Below are 20616 nucleotides of genomic sequence, written 5' to 3' on the forward strand. Positions count from 1 at the left end.
TGGTGCCCTCTTCTGGTGATGTTTGGCGCTGCATATATGTATATATATTTATATATGTATCAAACATTGGCATGCCATCTCGAAAATATGTAATACTTTGAATTACAATGAATCGGCCCTCTATACTATAATTTATGATGTCGTTTTAACAGAATTTAGGAGACTCTTGCCTTTGACATGGAGATTATGTATGAATTGCCTGTCGAAAAGTCAAAAGCAGAAAAAGAAAAGTGGGCTTTGATCAAGAATCTGCACCAAAAGAAAAACAATTACCCCAACAATCAAGTCGGTTAAATTCTGTAAATACGTATAACACTTTTATTTATTTATGGCATTTATAGCTTGCAACTGTAGCCACGGGAGCAGTGGGGCGCTTTCCATATAACAATTCAGTTATAACATCTGTATAACTCGAACTTCTAAATGCATTCCGGGTGTTTCAGCGTAACAGGGACCTAGCTACAAGGGAGGAGAATGCTACAGTTGAAAGAGCCTGAAAATGGGACTTTTAAGAATATTTTAGAAGGTAAGGAGGTTTGGAATTGTTCTTATTGATTCTGGGCTCCGGTTCCAGGTTCTAAGCCTACTTTACAGTCGTAGGTTTCTTCGCTTATGGGGTCTCCTGTGTCAGTCTCACGTTTCCTCTTGTTAGTGTCTGTCTTTCTGTTTTCTTGCTGGTAGCATGAAAGCCATGATTATGCCGTCTTGTCTATTATGTAGGTGATCTTGAAACTGAATCGTGATTTTGAGGTAGCTATAACGCAACTTTACACACCTAAGAGTTGCTAAGCGCCGTTGGATGCCAGCTTCTCACTGATTTAGCACATAACAGCATAGCGAAGCAATCTAGTCAAAAGCAGCATTTTTGTGGCGAATTTCCGTGTGGATGGCTACCAGCAGGTCATTTCGGAATTTGGGCGATAAACTGAATTGATTGGCTTCCTGAAAGCCTGGTCAAGGTTCACAAATCTTGTTCATAGTCTTAAGGACTAGCTAGCCCTTCCACATTCTGCAGTGTTTGCAGAAGTCCCATCACCCTTTGCAGCAGACCCAAGTACAGCGATGAATGTGCCAAGCAGTCGGATTGTTATTTCCTTGTGTGTTTGAAAAATAAACCTGTAATAACTTTGGGGCATATTATCAAGGACCGGTTTTAAAATTATCGCTGTTTTATCGTCAGGAAACTGCAGATAAAATGTCGATAATGGGCTTGATAATACACCCTTGTTAATTCCCAAGAAGCCCTTGTTCTTGTGTTAACATGGGCCTCTATGGGAATTAACAAGGGCGTATTATCAAGCCCATTATCGCCAGTTTCCTGCCGATAAAACAGCGATAATTTGAACACCGGTCCTTGATAATATGCCCCGCAGTTCAATACTGCCTGCAGTGGTTGGTTGATGTTTAGGAATACCCAAGACAGCAGTGTATAATCTATTTACAAAAAGTGCAGGGCCCCAACGTTTGTACTGGGTACCCATTGCCAAGTATGCCTACTCTTGATTGCACTTCAAACTTATTTTTTCCACTTTTCTGTAGGGCATTGCAGTGCTGGCCCGATGAGGAGCAACCGCCCTATGATGAAGCATGACATCCCTTGGGATGTGTGAGGGAAACAAGTAGGAGTCTCTCTGACTCTCCTATCTACACCCTAGACCATTCCCCCTTCTCCTTTAGCCACTTCCTTCACCATAAAGCACTTTAATAATGATAGCTACTTCAAAGATTTTCCACGTTTTTAGACATCTTTATAAATGGTGCTATCTGATCTAGGCTGAGTGTTGCTGCTTTGGTCTTGTTACCTCACTTTTAATAACCTTGGCATTCACTGTTATCTTTAGTAATATGCACCTGCCAGAATGCCTCCAAGGATACCCAAAGTATATCAAGCATTTGCAATCGCCATTCCAGGGTTAGCCAGAATATCAACAGGGACGCACAGTGTATATCAAGTTTGAGGCTCAATTACACTGTGAACAGCAGTTGAATCTATCACTCATCTCATTTTAGGGTCCACTATAGGATGTTTAGTGGGGTTTAACTAAAACCCTTTTTTTTTAAAAAAAAAAAAGACACAATGCATACATTAACATGGCAATGTTTACAGGGAGTTCTGAAGAAGCCCAACCATTTTCCTTGATGATTTGCGGTTGTTATACGAACAATAGTTCTTTGGACAATATTGGGCCAAATGGTGCATTTCCGTAAGAATTTGTGGTATTTTCAGGCAGTGTAAATAATCTCGGCATGCAATTTGACATGGAGAACCCTATTTTTGCTAAATTATTATGGCACCTTTATTCAATTTTTCCATGCATTTATTTTAATATTCCCATACTGCCCTTTCCTTGCAGACTATTTGTCATCATCAAAGCCAGTTATTCACTGGGTACAACAAATTATCCGCTGGGCACTAGTTGTAAAATATAAGTGGGGGAGGGGGTATTATAACATGCTGTGTGTAAAATGCTATTTGTAATAATATTTGTCACAGGCAGTAATGCGGCAACAATGCAGCAGCTATCTCAGGCTTGTTCAAAGGAGATTCAACAAGGCCAGAACAATGACAAATTAGAACTTTGGTCCTTTTACTGCCTGTAGTTGGGTGTGTGCTTACACCAGCTCCATGCATGCGGAGTTCACAGAAAGGCAATGTGGCGCAGCAGCTTAATTTCAGCATTTGTGAGCAATATTATCCTGCCTCAAACTGACACTCAGTCAGACCTGTAGGTCTGAAAAGTAGAGCTGGACAGGACTTTTATTCCACTGGGCATTTCACCCGTGACCTGGAGCCCTTGGAGCAGGGTCGGTCTCTCCATTAGGGCTCTGGGCTTGTGCCCCTCTGAAACTCCTGCATGTTTACCACAAAAATATTAAATAGATCGATTTATTTAGTGATACAATTGTTTCTCTAAACAAATCAATGTATTTAAGTCTGGGCTGTATGTCCCAGGCTGCCTGCCCGCCTCACTTTTAAGCAGCAGATAGAAGCCAGGGAATATATCATCTTTCTGCAATGTAGCGCATAATGTGGGGCTTACCTTTCTAAAGCACTTCATTGCTATTGTAGTCTATGTAGAGCAGTGACGCTGTCAGCATCACAGTTTCAGGAGTTAGAGTCTGCATCCCTGAGTGGGGCTAGAGTCTAGTTATTCACAGGCATAGAGCTCACCCTTTCCCATTCGTCACACAGTAAGACTGGATGCAAACACTTGTGATTTGGAGCATTTTCTTTGGTAATGGTAAGCGTTATAATGCTAATGTTGTGTTATGTATATTGTGCTCAGACCTCTTGTTACGCTGACCTTGCCCGGTATGACACCGCAGGCCCTGGCTGCAGATCGCTGGCCCCCTTGGAAGTGGAGCTGCTGCATATGTTCCCCGTGAAATTAATTCAAAGGACAAGAAGGGTTTTTGCTCCTGTGCAAAGTAGATGGAAATATCTGAGTCAAGTGCAAAGAGACAAACATGTGTGTAAAGCAAAGATCAAACTAATTAAAGCAAAGTCATTAAAACTAGCCCTATCTTCATGCCCTTAATATTAGTGACAAAATCATGGATTGATTTACAAATAATGGATGTTAAAAACATTAAGGTAATGCATGTCAGTGATTTAGTTCCCCTTTAATTTCACATGTTTTACTTAATACTGCATTCACCAAAAGTGTTAGCTAATTCATCATGTGGTGTTTCTGTATGTTGTGTGTGCCTCTTATTGCTCTTGTATAGTGTATACTTTGAATTGTGTCATGTGTGTATGAGGGGCTTTGATTGAGAACACGCTCTGGTGTTGAGGCTGAAGGTGAAGCAAAGTGCCTGTAGGTGGGTTGGATCTCTCTGCAGAGCACACAGAACAATGGTCATGTATTCCAGTTGCAATTGAAAATCTGTGTAATTGTGTGTCAAAGGGGTACACAGACAACATATTTACAAGACAAAAGTAAGAGAAAATAAATTGCTTAAATGTGAGTGAGTGTAGTGTATATTGGGCGTGATGAAGCGAGAGAACAAGAGTGAAAATAGGGTGCTGAAGAGGTAGCAGACAAGGTTGTCGATGCACAGATAGATGAGATGTGCAGAGAAAAAGGGCATACAAATCTAACACATACCGCACATAAATGAAGGCCAGAACTTCTACAGGGCTCCATAATTTAATTCAGTGGCAAAATGTAAAAAATAAAACATTTACAATGTTAATAATTTATCAAACAAATCATTACTGTTACTCATTTAGCTAAATAGCTATCAACCATTGACAAAGCTAATAGTGCTGGCAGATTTTAGGTGTATGGTAGTTGTGTTATATATATATATGAATGCAATAACATCTCAGTTAGGTTGGGTGGCACACTGTGGGAATCCGCAAATTCTTTTTATCAAATGTTCCGTTTTAGAGAGCCCCCACTTTCTTCATCCCATTTAAAGACCTGTCTGCACATATTCCTATATGAGTGATTTCAACCAGCAGTGGTGGGTGCTTCCCAAAGCCCTGTTAGACCATCTTCTTCCATAACCAATGCTGCATGTAGTGCAAAATACTGGGCAAGCCCACACTTTAAAGTTCTTGAAGTTGTTGCGCTGTGCAATTTGCACATTACAGTAAATGTTGAGCATATTAATGCAGTAAGCTATTACCAGTTTTTAATGTGCTCAACATTTGAAGACTGTGGGGGTCATAACAATGGTGGGCAGTGGCGGTCCACCTGACATCCTGGCCATTGGCCCGACTGCTGGATTACAATTTTGGTGGTCAAAATGCAAAGGTCAGGGGTAGGACTGCTGCCTCCAACAGGATCCAAAGTCCCGTTGGGCGGTGGTCAGACTACTATTCCTACAATGAAGGTGGTGCCTGTGCAGGCACCGCTGTAAGGATTAGGATGTCCCTTTCCAACTGCCATTTCATGGTGGTCCTACTGCAATGAAAAGGCAGATAGAAAGAGTCTCTGAGGGGGCCCAAGCAGGGTCCCGTCCCCTGTAGGCCACTGTTTAGTGGCCCTGGAGGCACATGGTGCTTGACACACGGTGCATGGATGTGCACAAAGTGCCTCTTTCTACTGCAGCTTGTCCTGGCGCCCTTTTCCTGGGCTGCAGCATGAGCCACAGTAGAAAAAAACACTTTATGACCACCTGCAGTTTTATCCTAATAGGCAGATGGGACCACTGACTCATTGTCGCACGGTCACCTGCCCGATATGATGGCGGTCCGACGGACCGGCATCGTAATGAGGGCCTATACGTTCCCATTGCTTTATAAACCTTGCTTTCTCCCTAAATTCATCTGCTTAAAAATACACCATTTTCCAATCTTTTTAACATTTTTTTTACAGGAGGAGGACCCTCCCAGAACCCACGTTTTCCTATTTAGCTTTGCTTGCTACATAAAACGAATACCCAACTTTAATGCCCTTGGTCCCAAAAGTCACCAGCAACCACAGCCTTAGAGGCCGGTCTTCAGAGCCCAGGGTTGCCCCTGGTGCCTCTGTCACTTTCTCTAGCTCCCCAAGGCTAATTGTAGCAGACAGGGGGAGGCTTCAAGAGAGAGAGAAAGCGAGGGAGGGGGAGAAATTAATTAGAGAGGGAGAAGAGAGAGAGGAGAAAGAGAGAAAGGATGGATGGATGGAATGAGAGAGACTGTGCACGGAGGTGAAGGGAGTGGGGATGATTTGAGTTTATTTACAGGACTCCTTTTGGTTCCCCAGTCCAGTTCTGACCTCTCTCCTCAAACAAACACACCCAGCAAAAACATTAGGTCTTTTTATATACAGGATAAGTATAACTGAGTACTCCCACACAATGATCAGGGGAAGCACAGTCAGCAGTCATGCTTGATTTTCTCTCAAATACGGAAAAGGAACAGCACAAGGAGCAAGAGAGCAATCTTATCTCAAACATAATGAAAACTATGGGCACTTGTATGCTTGACATAAGACAGTAATATCGCCCCAATGTCTTAGGGTGCCCCAACAGAAGGTCTGAGAAAACACCGCTAAGATGTGCAGCAACCCCTCTGAAACCGCACACAACTTCAAACAGTTAAGAAACGACTGCTGGAAGCTGCCTCATCAAAAGGAGAAAAGAGGGCTCGTCACTGGACTGCCTGGCCCTAAAATAGAGCCCTTGGTGATGCAACGAGGAACCCCTTTGCGCCCACAAGCCACTGAATTCCTCTTTCAGGAGACTGAATGTTTCTCCCTAGTTCCTCCAATACACCCCTCAACCAGGGATATCTGAAACCATTCTACGGATCCTCGCAAGCTCAATCTTGTTTCACCGGACTGCCTGATCCTAATATGGCACCAGGGGTGCTGAAAAGATAAACCCCAGCGAGTTTACAAACCAAAAAAAAAACCATTCTCCCGAGTGTCTCTCCACAGTTCCTCTGACCACCCTGCAATCATTGGACATTCAATATCCACTCTCCAGGCTGACACAACACTAGGAGACAATGGGGCTTGTCATCGGACTGCCTGATCCCAAAATGGCGCCTTTATGCACCTTTTATTTGACAACGCCAGCACACTCCTTGCCCCCAATTAGCAGCAGTGTCAAAATTGGGGCTGAATGATCAGCATAGAGTAGATTGTGATGTCATACAATGGAGGGCTACATATAGGGAGATTATCCTAAATGTCCTAGAGAAAACTTATTGGAGCGATTGCACGACATACAGAGGTTTTTACCATACTTCAATTTATTAACACTATAAGATGTGTTGGGCTGCAATTTAGGGATCCATTGAAATTAGATTTTGCGAAACGGACGCATGACTTTAAAACGCCCGAGGCTGACTAATTCAATCCGCTAGCTTCTGCCTAACTAGTAGCTCTGACCCTTCACCGTCCTCATGCCGGAGATCCATGGCCCCAAAAAAGGCGGCCCACCTCCCCATTACCACCCTCTATTTAGAATAAACACCTTCACCCATACTTATCCACACTAGCTCCAGTGCTCCAAACTCCAACCCCGGCAATCCCCAAACCTCATCTATCGGAATAACAACGAATCCTCCCACACCGACCCCACAAGCTCCTGTGATATATCCTACTGCCCGTCATTCCTTCAGATGCCGGTCCTTAATGCGCAACCTGGTCCACAGGAGATGGTTTCTGCCCCCACACTTCCTTAGGAAGACCATTAGGATAAACACTGTTCTCTAGCCAAACAAACCACTTCAAAACACTCCCACATACAATATATGGAATGCCCCGGATGCTGGCCCCCTAGGAGATACCTATTGCGGAAACTCAGTTTAGTCACCCCCCTTTCCAACTCAGACAAAATGATACCAGTCACTCCAACCTCACCGTACCCTGACACATATAACCACCTAACCCCCAACCTTTCCTTTAAATCCAAAAAGAGTTTCAAACATAGACTGATCAGACAACACCCAGTAACTCTATTCACAGGCATTTACCACTGCTCAGCCAAAGGGCAGTGGAAAATATACCTAATTTTCCATACAGAAAGACTGGAAAAATTGAACACCACTCTTTGAGCATATCTCCACGTAATCAAAACAACCACCACCCCCCACAACTGTCAAGTGAAAACTACAATCCCTAACTGTCTCATGCGGAGTGGCCCCACCTCAGTGACCCTATACTCCAACGGCACAGTATTGATCCAATCCACCAATGACAACCTTGATTCATTTGACTCACTCTTCCCCTGGCTATGCAATGCCCCCTCTCTCACATGGCACTCCAGCCTGAATAAATTCCCTCCCCATGACGGACTGACCAGCTGGATTTGTCCAAAATCCAATCCTGTTCCCAGTACCTACCACACTAACCCCCCCTGAACACCATTCCCCCCACTCCGCCCCCCCACACTGACTACACGCTCTCCATATCCCCATTTCTATCATTAACAATAGGCACATCTCCAACGAGGCTCCTCAACCCCCCATAGCCCGAAACCCTCCCCCTCCCGCCTCACTCTGCCCCCTTCAACAAACAACCAGCGCCACCAACCTGCAATCTAAGCCGCCCAGCTCCCTCTCGCTTCCCACACGCAAGCTGAGGCCACCAAACTCTCGACGTAAATCCTCTCACCCCTTACTCAGGACTACCTCAAGAGACAACACTGACAACGGGAACAACAAAACTCACTTTATCAACGACAAGCTCCCGTCGTCTCGAGACATCCCTCCCCAAACCACCTCCATCCACCCTACAGGGGAAATGGTGCAACATCTCGCCTTGCTAGAAAGCCAACTAAATAAGGTATTACTAGGCCTCAAAGAAATCACAATAAACCTCTCCTCCCTCTGTAGACCCATCCAACACTCACTCCCGACCCACACCACTTACAAAAATAAACGCCCAAGGCCCCCCAAGGCTCCAGGGCGCTGGTGAGACACTTCCCCTCTCCTTGACCCGACACAAAGACCCAGAAGAACAAGTGACGCAATGTCTACTAGTGAAGCCTTAGACCTTGCCTTTTCTTAAACCACTTCCACGACTACCACCCCCAATCCTCAGATCCAGGTCATCACAGGAGTTACAAGAGACCGCGCTCGTCCCAGATCTCCAAGACCCCCAGCATGCCTCACGATCATTCCGGGGGCCTCCCCAGTTAAGTTACCCAAAAACAGAGAGACCAGCACCAAGTGCATGCTTTTTAACTGTAGATCAGCCATCAAACACACCAAAGAGCTAGCTGGAACAATCCTGACCAATGTCATAGACATCATGTTCATCACTGAAATTGGCTTAATAAGGTCTCCTCCCCAATCATGGACATGCTCGTGCTGCCAGGCTTTGCAATCATAAACAAAGACAGAAAAATCCATTGCGGAGGGGGCATAGCAATCATACACAAGAATACCATCACCGTGACGGAAACCGAATCCCTCAAGTACAACACTTTTGAATGCCTTATCGCCAACATCAAGACAAGGAAAAACAAAACACAAACTCTCCATTTGGAGAACACCTATGAGATCTGATATCTAACTGTGCACTCCGGGACGCCAGCAACCTAATCCTAGGAGACCTCAACCTCCACTGGAACGAGGAAAACAACCTGCTGATTCAAAACCGGAACGAACTCCTACACAACAACAAACTCACCCAACACTGCTCAGAGGTAACCCATATCAAAGGATCAACCCTGGTTATCATTGTTGCCCAACGGGACGCAGTCACGATCGACCGCATCATTCCAGTCGACTGGTCTGACCATCATACCATCCTATTTCACATCAACCAATCGACCATGCACAAACCCCCAATCAGGTACACCCCCATGGGGTAAGAAATCTAAAGCAAATCCCCATGGACGTCCTGAATGAAAAGATAAACTCTCTCCTCCCCACCTTCTATGACGATCTATCCACTACAGACTCACCTCTCACTACAACTCCACCATGATCAACATTTTGCACCAAATAGCACCCTTAAAACAAAAAAGAGCCAGGGCCACTCCTTCCTGGTCCTGGTTTAACACAGACATAAATGCAGAAAGAAGACAACTCAGAGCAACGGAAAGACTCTGGCAGAACAATCCGTCCCCAATCCTCCTGGACCAACTCAAAGCAACACGTAAGAAGTACAAAAACCACACCAAGCGCGAAAAAACTTCTTTCTTTTGCAATGCCCTTGAAAACACTAAAAACAGACCAAATGAGCTCTTTACCATCATCAGGCAACACACTTCCAAGCTCCCCATATCCAAAACACAGGCTTCTAATGCCCTGTGTGAGAACTTTGCCAACTTCTTCAACGACAAAATCTCCAAGATTGAGCTCTCCCTGGATGTCAACTGTAACCTGTAACCTCGTCTGCAGGAGCCCAGCCCCAGGAGCAGATGGTAGCACACCCAATCACCCTCCTAACCAATGGAAATCATTCAACCCCGTCTCGGAATTAGAGATAGTCAAACTGCTCTCCACCTCTAAACCCTCCTCTCATCCCTTGGACAGAAAAGGGTGTAGCACAGAGACAGTGATCCTTAATATCATGGATAATCTACATAAGTCCCTTGATTCAGACCAATGCTCCCAACTCATCCTTCTGGACCTATCGGCAGCCTTCGATACGGTTGACCATCAACTACTCATTAAGGTACTCCAAGAAAGGTTAGGCGCGGAAGAGGCAGTCTTACACTGGTTTGGCTCTTTTCTCCAAAATCGCTCTCAAAGAGTCAAAATCAACAACTTCACATCAGAACTTCACCCTGTCAGCAGAGGCATCCCTCAAGGATCAGTCCTCTCCCCACAACTATTCAACATATACATGGAACCCCTCACCACCATTCTTAAAAGATCCAACATTCCCTTCCATCTCTATGCGGATGAAACCCAGATCTATCTCGAAACCTCCATTGAAGACATCCAGGGACTCAATGACCCTCTCAGAGTAGTCCAACACTGGCTCTCATCAAACCACTTGAAACTGAATCAAGACAAAACGGAAATCCTCCTCATTTCTAACAAAACGGAAAACCCCCAAGTCACTGAAGGGCTAAAAGCAATTGAGGTTCTCAACGACAATCTCTACCTGGCCGACCCGTCAAATTGCTGGGAATCACCTTGGACCCCAAACTGAGCATGGTTAAGCACATCAAGAACACAGCAAAGAGTGCCTTACTCAACCTGAAACTACTAAGCAAGATAAAAGCCTTCATCCTGAACAACAACCCCAAACAAGCAACACAATCCTGGGTACTTTCCAGGTTGGATTATGGAAACGTAACCCACACAGGCACAACAAAAACACACCTAGCTCCCCTCTAATCAACCCTGAATGCAGCTGCAAGAATGGTCACCGGAGTAAAAGAAATATGACCACATCTCGCCCGCTCTCAGAGAGTTGAAATAACTCCCAGTGGAAATGCGTGCCAATTTCAGAACTGCCTGCCTCACGCACAAACCCGCATACCTGGCCTCCGTGCACAAACCCGCATACCTGGCCTCCAAACTCACGGAGGCCGGTCAGACAAGGATCCTCAGGAGTTCAAACACTCTACTCCTCATACCGCCAAAATTCCGTAAACAAAAAACCGCAGCATGATCCTTCTCTGGAAATGAGCCCAAAATCTGGAACTCCATCCCAGTTCATATCAGGACCAACCCTTCCTTTCCAAAATTCAAAAGGTAGCTAAAAGACCTCTTCCTCAAGAGCACCCTCCCAAATGGATAGAGTGCCACTAAAACTCATGAGCGTGCACACTTTGGCACAAAGTCACTTTGAAACTATGTCCTCTACCTCATGCCTAGCCCAACTTCTGCCCATTATCTACCGGTTCAAAAGGACACGTGGCATGAAATACTATGCTCTCTATTACAAGACTATACAACTTCCCGGCTTCTAGCATCATACAATCGTGCAAAGTCTCCTTCTGCACCTTGAGGCTTTTTGTGTGACACCACTATAATACCTGTCTGTTTAATACTGCTATAATATGTGTTCGGCTCTACTAAGTGATACCTTCAGGTCTGGCTAGCGCTATATAAGACTACGAAATAAATAAATAAATGTGGGATATTGTGACATTTACTGTTCTACCTAACTTATGTATACACTTAGGCTGCGTAAAAGAAAGTGGTAAATACCATTGCGTCAGTTTCAAGGTAGGCGTTTCTGACGGAACGCCTACCCTGCATAAATGAAAATCTCATGCAGCACAGGTGATTTTCGCGCAGGCGAAAAGCATCACAGCCTGTAAAAAAGTGACGTATCAGCATCCATGTAAATATGGAGCAGATGCAGCGCCGGTGTTGCATCAAAAAAAGTGGCGCAATTGTGTAGCAAAGCGATGCAAGGGGCTTTTAAATAAGCCTCACAATGTCTTGTTTCCAGGAGTGGTATTCTAATTTGTAGGTGAAAAAGTGGCCATACAGCGACCCCAATACAAATTATAGCTCTTGAAAAGTATAAAGTTGCATTGTGCTGATGCTGTGCATTCGGGCTCATCATCACTGAGCCAAAAGGTTGAAATACGGCGAGCAGAGGCCAATTACTACATTGCCAGAGCCTCCAAAAAGGATGTACCTGAACACCTAAGAAGCTGTGCCTGGTCGCAGAATATGTAATTAGTTGAAGGTGGCACATCAACAACTAGTGGTGGTACTGACCCTATGATCTAGGTATTGAATAGGCTTTAGCCATGTCAGTTCATCAGGAATAATTGATCTGATGATGTACAATGTGCACAGGTTCAACTAGCAGCATCCATTCAACCGCCCACAGGTCGGACTCATACTCACTAACCATAACTGAGGGGGTGGATACCTCTTATGATGTAGAACTGCATATGTAAATTGTGGTAGTGAAGCTTGTAACAAATATTAGTAGCCATAAAGTTCCACCAAAGGGGCAAGCAAGTCAATGCAGAAATAACTAGGTAATACTAATATCAGTTTTGGATATTTCAAAGTAAACGGAACATTCTGCCAGCCCAACGTCATCTATTTCAAAAGGATTTGTGGCATATGATTCTCAAGAACCTGGAACTAGTACTGTGATATTCCATTAAACTACTGTCAGCTTCATGGTTCAAAGAATGATAATGGTTGATTAGACTAAAGTCCTGATTAAGAGCTTGGCGGTGCGTGAGCGAATCGCCATGCCGGCAGTCCACTTCCACACCGCCAAACCCGTGTGCACACCACCCGTAGCAATTACAAATTTCCTTCTGTCTGGCGGGCAATTTTTCATGGTCTTAGACGGGTGCCTGTCAAAATGGTCACCACAATGGGAATGCCAAAAACAGTTCCTGCATGGCATGGATTGTAAAGTCCATTCCATGCAGGAACTGGGGTACATGAACACATGAGGACACATGTTGTGCCCTTTTGCATTCATTCCCATGATCATGGGCAACAGGGTCAGGCCGCCAGCATTTTCATGTAGTAAGGACCTCCATGACACCGTTAGCAGTACTGGTAACCATATTGCTGAGCCCCTCACTGCTGCGCTACAGTTGGGGCACAGTGGTTCCCTGGCAATGGCAGTGGTGCAATGTCTCACTGTCAAAGTTGTAATTGGGCGGTCTGACAGCCAGTGCATCAGTTGCTGGATCACCAACCTGCACCCCGAAAGTCTGGCAGTCCTCTGACTGCCAGACTCATAAATAGGCCTTCAGAGGATTAAACAATTGTGCTATTGACTACATGATGGATTACTTGTATCCTTCCAGTAGTTATTTTAATGCACATTATTTAATGCATTCAATCAACTTTGTGAAATCCTATACCATCTGATAAAATAAGGACACTGACCAGAGAGGTCTTAAATATGACTACTATATGAACATCTAAATTTATGGTTCATAAATGGCAGAGTTCCAGGTAAAAGGGCAGTAAAATGACAAGTGTGGTGGGTGGGGGAGATTGGAGTAGATAATAATCTTCTTGATTGATAATAGCTACATATATCCGCATAACTTGTAACAATTTTCTGCAGATTAAGCATTTTTCTCACATTTGGATTAGAAAGTAATTGCAGAACTCAACAACATTTGACTATATATATTATGAATATGTCATCTTTAGTTGGGAATTCTTCTGCTGCTCATGAGGATGATCTCAAGGCTATAATCTGGTCAGATATTGGGACCAATACCCATAGGAGGATAATCTGTCAAAGGAACTATATGGCTGCTTGATTAGAGCTATTAAATGTGGCTAAATATGACAAAGGTCATAGTATATTTTCGTGCGATAACCAATACATTTAGCATAACCATCAAATGACCCACCTCGATCAGGAAGACTTACTACTTCACCACAAGTGCAGACAGATGTCAAAGCCAATCTGAAAAGGGGCTTATCTCTGATGCCAGTTTTATAAACTGAAGATGTCAATGCCATGTGTAGCTACTGAATCACACAATTCAATCAGAATTTCAAGACATTTCAAGAAATGTATTAAATGGAAAAAGGGCATGGACTGCATGAAGAACGCATATATATATATATATATATATATATATATATATATATATATATATATATATATATATATATATATATATATTCACAGAAAAAACCATAGGTTATAGACCATATATAGTTAGGAATTAGCATTTACAAAACCTTGAAAATTCACTGAAAAAACCATAGGTTATAGACCATATATAGTTAGGAATTAGCATTTAGAAAACCTTATTTTACTCACACAAAACCATTGAAATTCCATATATAGTTAGTTGCACTAACTATATATCGCGCACCCGCAATCCACTGCTGATGATGTCACATATTACATCATTCATGACATGGTCAGTGACATCACTGATAACAACATCCAGTGATTTTTTGTTTCTATAAAGTTTAAATATGTCTTACATATTGAAGAATGAGTGGATGTGTAAGTGTCTGGACGAAGGATTTAGTAGGTGCATGACTGACTGTATGAGTGAGTGATTAAATGTGTCTCACTGACTGCATGGGTTAGTGACTAAACTGTCTTAATTTGTGCATCATTATGTCTGTTGTTCTGTAAACTGCTGCATGTGTTGATCAGTAGCTATATGAGTAACTATATGGGTTATTGATTGATTGCCCAAGTATTTGTATGGGAGACTGAGTGTGTGTGTGGCTAGCTGGGAGGTGTGTGACTCTGTGCAGATCAATCTGTACTTGTATCAATGATTGTATAAGAAGGTAAGTATGTGTTAGTAGATGTTTGAAAATGTAAGGTGCTCTATGTTTAACTGTATAGACAAGAAAATGGAAGTGTCATTGATTCTTTACAGGACTGACTAGGTGTGTGAGTAACTCCATGGATGAGTGGCAGACTGTGAGTGTCTGTATAGGTGTATGAGTGCATATGATAGTGTTGTAAAGATGAGTGATTGTATGTATGAATGATTGTATGGGTGAATGAGTGAAGGTGTGTGTAGACGTAGCAATCAGTGAGTGCGTATGTAGTAACTAGTATTGGTGTGTCAATGGTTTCAAAAATTATACTCTCTTTTTAACACTGGGTGAAACAGAGGTTATATTAAAATGTGAGGAGATGCATTGTATTGTCACATGAATGATATCATCAGTGATGTGGTCATTGATGTCAAATGAGATGTCATCAGTGATGTCATTTGAGATGTCATCAGTGATGTCATCAGTGATGTCACTGACCATGTCATGAATGATGTAATATGTGACATCATCAGCAGTGGATTGCGGGTGCGCGATATATAGTTAGTGCAACTAACTATATATGGAATTTCAATGGTTTTGTGTGAGTAGAATAAGGTTTTCTAAATGCTAATTCCTAACTATATATGGTCTATAACCTATGGTTTTTTCAGTGAATTTTCAAGGTTTTGTAAATGCTAATTCCTAACTATATATGGTCTATAACCTATGGTTTTTTCTGTGAATTTCATTGGTTTTTTAACAGCTAATATCTGTAGCTGTAAAATGTATTCTTCTTTAAATCCCAAAATATATTTTATATGTTTATGAATAATTTTTTTTTTAAATATTTTTTTTTCTTCGTTCCCGCTTCGCGAATCGGGAAGCTTCCCGTTAGCTGACCTTGATGCCGCGAAATAGACCGCGAGCCGGTAAACGTTTCTTTACCGCAAGTGCCGCGTTAGAAAACAACATCGTGACGCCTCCCGTCCGCATGACGTTTCACGTTGTAGCGTGATACGTCATAGGACGTGCTACGTTAGCGAACTGGTACGCGAAGCGAGTCGCAAAGCGCAGGTTTCTGGAAGCAAACCGGGAGGCCCTGCAAAGCGCTTAACGTAAACACAGCAAGTCATGTGACTTGGTAATAACACTTTTCATTGGTTCATTTCACTTTTGGTTTCCTAATGATGTAAGACTAGGTCATATAATCTAAAATGAACACTTTTGATTGGTTGAGAACTCTTGTTTTTCCCAAATGATGAAAATCCCTCCTTCTTTCCTCACTCTGACTTTCATCATTGTGAGAGAAAGACCCTTTGTGATCACTGAGCAATGGCTTCTTTAGTAGCTTCAGCTGGTGCTTCCCCACCACCTCCACCACATCCAAGGAAGAGTGGACCACCTGCTCAAGTTATAATTCAACAAGAAGAAGAAGAAGAGGAACAGGACGACGAGCACGAAGAGAGGCAGTTTTTGCCTGAGCAGCCCAGGACGTCTCACCGGAAAGAAAACTTCATTTGGCAATTTTTTAAAATTCCCAAAGGTCAGAAAAAAGTAAATGCAAGATACGTAACTTGCCTTATATGTCAAGATAGACTGTCCAGAGGAACCGAGAAAAAATACAGTTTCGGAAACTACACAATGCATCGCCATATGACTAGGTGGCATCCTAACAACTACAGTGCTGCACAGTTTCGGAACGACCTAGATAATCTCCCTATTATGGCCAGAAGATCTGTTGTACCGGAAGTAACGGGACCAGAGGGCAGGGAGATGGTGCCAAATATACAAATGAAATTTGGTGAAGTAAAACACACCTGCGTATTTTGCGATGGACTCATTTCCTACGGAGAAAAAAGCATCACTCTGATCAACAGAGCTATTGACTATCATATGCAAGTTTGTACGAAACGCCCAAAATAATAAATACTTCTTTTTTTGTTTTGTTGCTCCTGTTGAGCCCTTTACAATGAATCGTTTTCATTGCCCCCTCCAAGAAAAACCCAAAAAAATATAAAACTTCAGAAAAATTCAAAAAAAGTAAAAAAATGTTCCGAAAAATAATAAAAAAATATAAAACAACAAAAACAATAAAAAAAAAGTTCTTTTCAGAACTACCTCCCCGTTATTAAAAAATTGGTACAATATTTGGAACTGTGCCAACCTCTATTTCTCTTAGTTCGCTTCCCAGTTCGCTCGCCGGTACGCGAACTAGAAGCGAACCAAAAACAGTAAGTATAAGGGAAGGAAACAGACACTTATGTTAAAAGAAAGACAGCTATAGGGGAGTAAACTAGAGATACTATTACCCGTAATCCACTGCTGATGATGTCACATATTACATCATTCATGACATGCTCAGGGACATCATCAGCAGAGGATTGCGGGTTTTTTGGCAACGTGCCTTATCCACGGTTTAATAACGCTGCCTTTTGCTTTATATAAGTTTTCAAATTGTATGAAATATATACCAATAGGTCGTTATGAACCTTTAGGTAGTGCTTTTCTTCATGAGGTCTGGTCGCTTCCATACACATACAGATGTTTCAAAGATGATCAAGAAGTTTATCTGAATGGAGAGGAATGCACTGAGACGCCAGATCATTCACTAATGTGTAGGCACATACAGTTACACGGTTCATGCAACAAACACCGACCAAATATGGCTTGCGTGTTGCAAGGCACGCCAGTTCCTGCTATCATCCCCACGTTCAAGTTGTTGGAAAATGGTAGTTATTTGATGCTCAATAATGAAGATTGTTCTGAGTTAATTGAAAAGGGTCTGCACCTCTGTACGGGTGTTCGCTATGTGAAGCACGAAAGTTTCACGGGCCGAACTCAAGGCCACCTCTCTCTGAGACAAAAGAGCTCTTATTCTTGCCATGCCGTTGAAATCTGTCCCAAGGTTGGTATTTGTGGCCAGATTGAAAACTCCCTATGTTCATGTGTGGGAGGAAATAGAACATTTCTGCAGCAAATAACCCGTTCACTTACTGTTACGATAAAAGGAATACTTTTAATTCAGATTTGCCTTTCAATTTCAGCAAGATGGTTCCGACTATCTTTAACGCATCCTCCACAAAGACCCTGGCGCACTTTTTTAAAGTTGTTACCAGTGGTCTCGTGACTTCATTTGAGAAAATCTTTGGAGTCATCCCTGCTTCCTTTCATTCTATTTTCTCCACTCTGGTTCGTGGATTGGCATTTTTACTTGCATTACCAGCGGACGCTCTTGTGCTTTTTTACATTTTTAAATATGGATGTCCCTCCTATGCAACCTCCCACCCTGCAGCTGCTGACACTGTTCCACAATCGCATGCTAGAATATTATGGCACAATGCCGTTGGCGATATTAAGCACGGCATATGGATTATCTTTTCGATTCTCCTACTTCACCTGTGTCCAGCCTGTATTTCACTGCCTGACCTGTGATTTCGATTGGGCCATTGATTTGTGTCTCTGCGGACCGGTTTCTCCTGACGTCGACTTTAATCAGCTGATGACTCCTATCATTACTCACGAGTTGGTTTGTCCTGGCGGAAGGATTATGGCTGTGGCATTGATGCATGGACTACTTGGTCCCTGGAATTTACTGGCGGCAGCACAGTCTTTCTTGGAACAGAGCTTTCTTGAAAACCCACCGAGCTGTCCTCTGATGGTGATAGAGGATCCGGTGCTGGGAGAGCACGTATGTTCTTTTCCGCTTTTAAATTGGATGGCTGAACTGTTTTCGGATGAAGACGGTGACTTCCTATTGGAGGCTGTTGCAGCTTATTTTGCATACACAGTTATGTCATAGACCTTTTTCATGTTTGATATGCTGAGTACTAGCATTTCATTGACAATTCATTGACTTATTTGTCAAGTTTTTATTATTTACCTTGCCTATTGGCTTAAGACTCGATAAAGTACTTGGCTGTTTTATTTTTCTTTAGCATTAAATTTTCCTAGTTTTTAATGCTTTACCTTGCGGACCGTCCACATATAAACTTGCAATCTGCTCTCATGAGATGGCACTTCTATTATCTTATTCAGTTCGTTTCCGGATCATGGGGAGGTGTCATCTAGGTCCTGGATATCTTTACACCGTGTTAAGTTAGCATGGGCTCATTACCGGTTTAAACGCCATTTTTCCTTTTTTGCAACTTCTGCACACGACACTTAGTTGTTGCTTTAGCTTTCCACCTAGTAGTTCATCGTGGTTTACATGAGAATAATATGTTATTGCTCTACTATCTGCTTTGCTTGTTAAACTATATCTGTACAGCGAGTGCTAAAGTTTCAAGAACAACACGATACAGAATTGTTATGAGGTCTGATCTCCACGACTTCATACTCATAACATAAGTGCAACTTCTGCCAATTCTGGGCATGAGGCGGGTTTTATATTGCTTTGCCGAACACACATACACAACAGTTGATGCGGTTCACATGAAGAGAGAGCTGGTGTATGCTGATGTGATTCCTTCACATCTAAGACACTAAAGTATGGGCACACCCTAAACCAACACAAAGAGACCTTCTTAGCAAATAATATAATATGTGTATTAGGGAGGGTGAGATATAAGCAGCCGCGGGCCGTGGAGGGAGTTACGGTGAGGCAGGGAGGCGGGGAGGGGGAGAAGCAGGGTGGAGCCCTCTCTACCTTGCCCCTCCCCCTCCCCGCCTCCCTGCCCCACCGTAACTCCCTCCACGGCCCGCGGCTGCTTATAAGTGTTGCTAACTCTTATTCATTTACAGCATGTTAACATACTGTCACCATTCGCTTTTTATGTACTAGTAACTATGCTGGTAATTTTGCTACTGATAATATGTGTACTTGTATTCTCCACCCTGCTTCTCCCCCTCCCCGCCTCCCTGCCTCACCGTAACTCCCTCCACGGCCCGCGGCTGCTTATAAGTGTTGCTAACTCTTATTCATTTACAGCATGTTAACATACTATCACCATTCGCTTTTTATGTACTAGTAACTATGCTGGTAATTTTGCTACTGATAATATGTGTACTTCTATTATCTAAGATACTACGCCTGAGAAGACGGCATTAGTAAATAAACATTTCAAATACACATGTGTTCTTCTTAACTCCATGTTCTGGTTTCTAAGAAATATATAACGACCGACTGTTCATGAGTTCCACGTATCCTGAAGTACTATAAGTTCATATTCTGGATTGTCTAAACATTGAGAGTTTGTTATATCCAATGTGACACTGTACCTAGCTTGCTAAGGAGTTTTTGATTACTAACGTGAGTTTTGGGACACCCTAATTCGCCGAGGTTCCAATCCTCTGTCCACAGTTCTGTGTGAGAACAGAAACCCTGCGACAGGGGCACCCCCGACCCTTGCTGGAGCTTCATCACACTTGCGATACAACTCCAGCAATGCGCCACCTTTACGGCACAGATACATCACGCATCTGTGCTGTTTTTGCCCCATGATGCGCCGCATTGTAAATGCAGCACACCATAGGTGACGGAACAGCGGCACAGAATGACTAACACATCCCTGGTGATGCGCCAGTCATCATAAATGTATCCCTATGCTTCTTATCTTGTTAGAGATGAACCGCCATATGTATCATCAAAGTTTTTTGCATTTCCTAAATAGCGAACTTTAAGGAATAAATAGCGATTCTTTACCATTCCTAGTTTGCGATGAGCTATTTGCTAATTACAAATTACCCATTCATTTCCTTCATTTCCATAGGGCGGTTGGACTCACTTTTAGCTCGAACGGCTGAATAGATTTCCACGAAACTTGGCAAAATTGTAGGGACTGGTAGCCCGATGTGCCTTTGCTATGTCTCAAGATATATGCTCCAGTGGTTTTTACGAAAATTAACTTTGAAAAATATATATTGGGCTACATTGGCCTATATATATGTTGGAGCCCAAATGTAGCCCAATGTAGCCCAATGAAGCCCAATGTAGCCCAATGTAGCCCAAAGATGGCCGCCAGACACACAAAAAAACAAATGTAGCCCAAATATCAGCCAGATGTAGCCCAACTATAGCCCAGTGACAG

The sequence above is a fragment of the Lissotriton helveticus genome, chromosome 3_1 (assembly GCF_964261635.1).
Source record: "Lissotriton helveticus chromosome 3_1, aLisHel1.1, whole genome shotgun sequence".
Classification (NCBI taxonomy): Eukaryota; Metazoa; Chordata; class Amphibia; order Caudata; family Salamandridae; genus Lissotriton; species Lissotriton helveticus.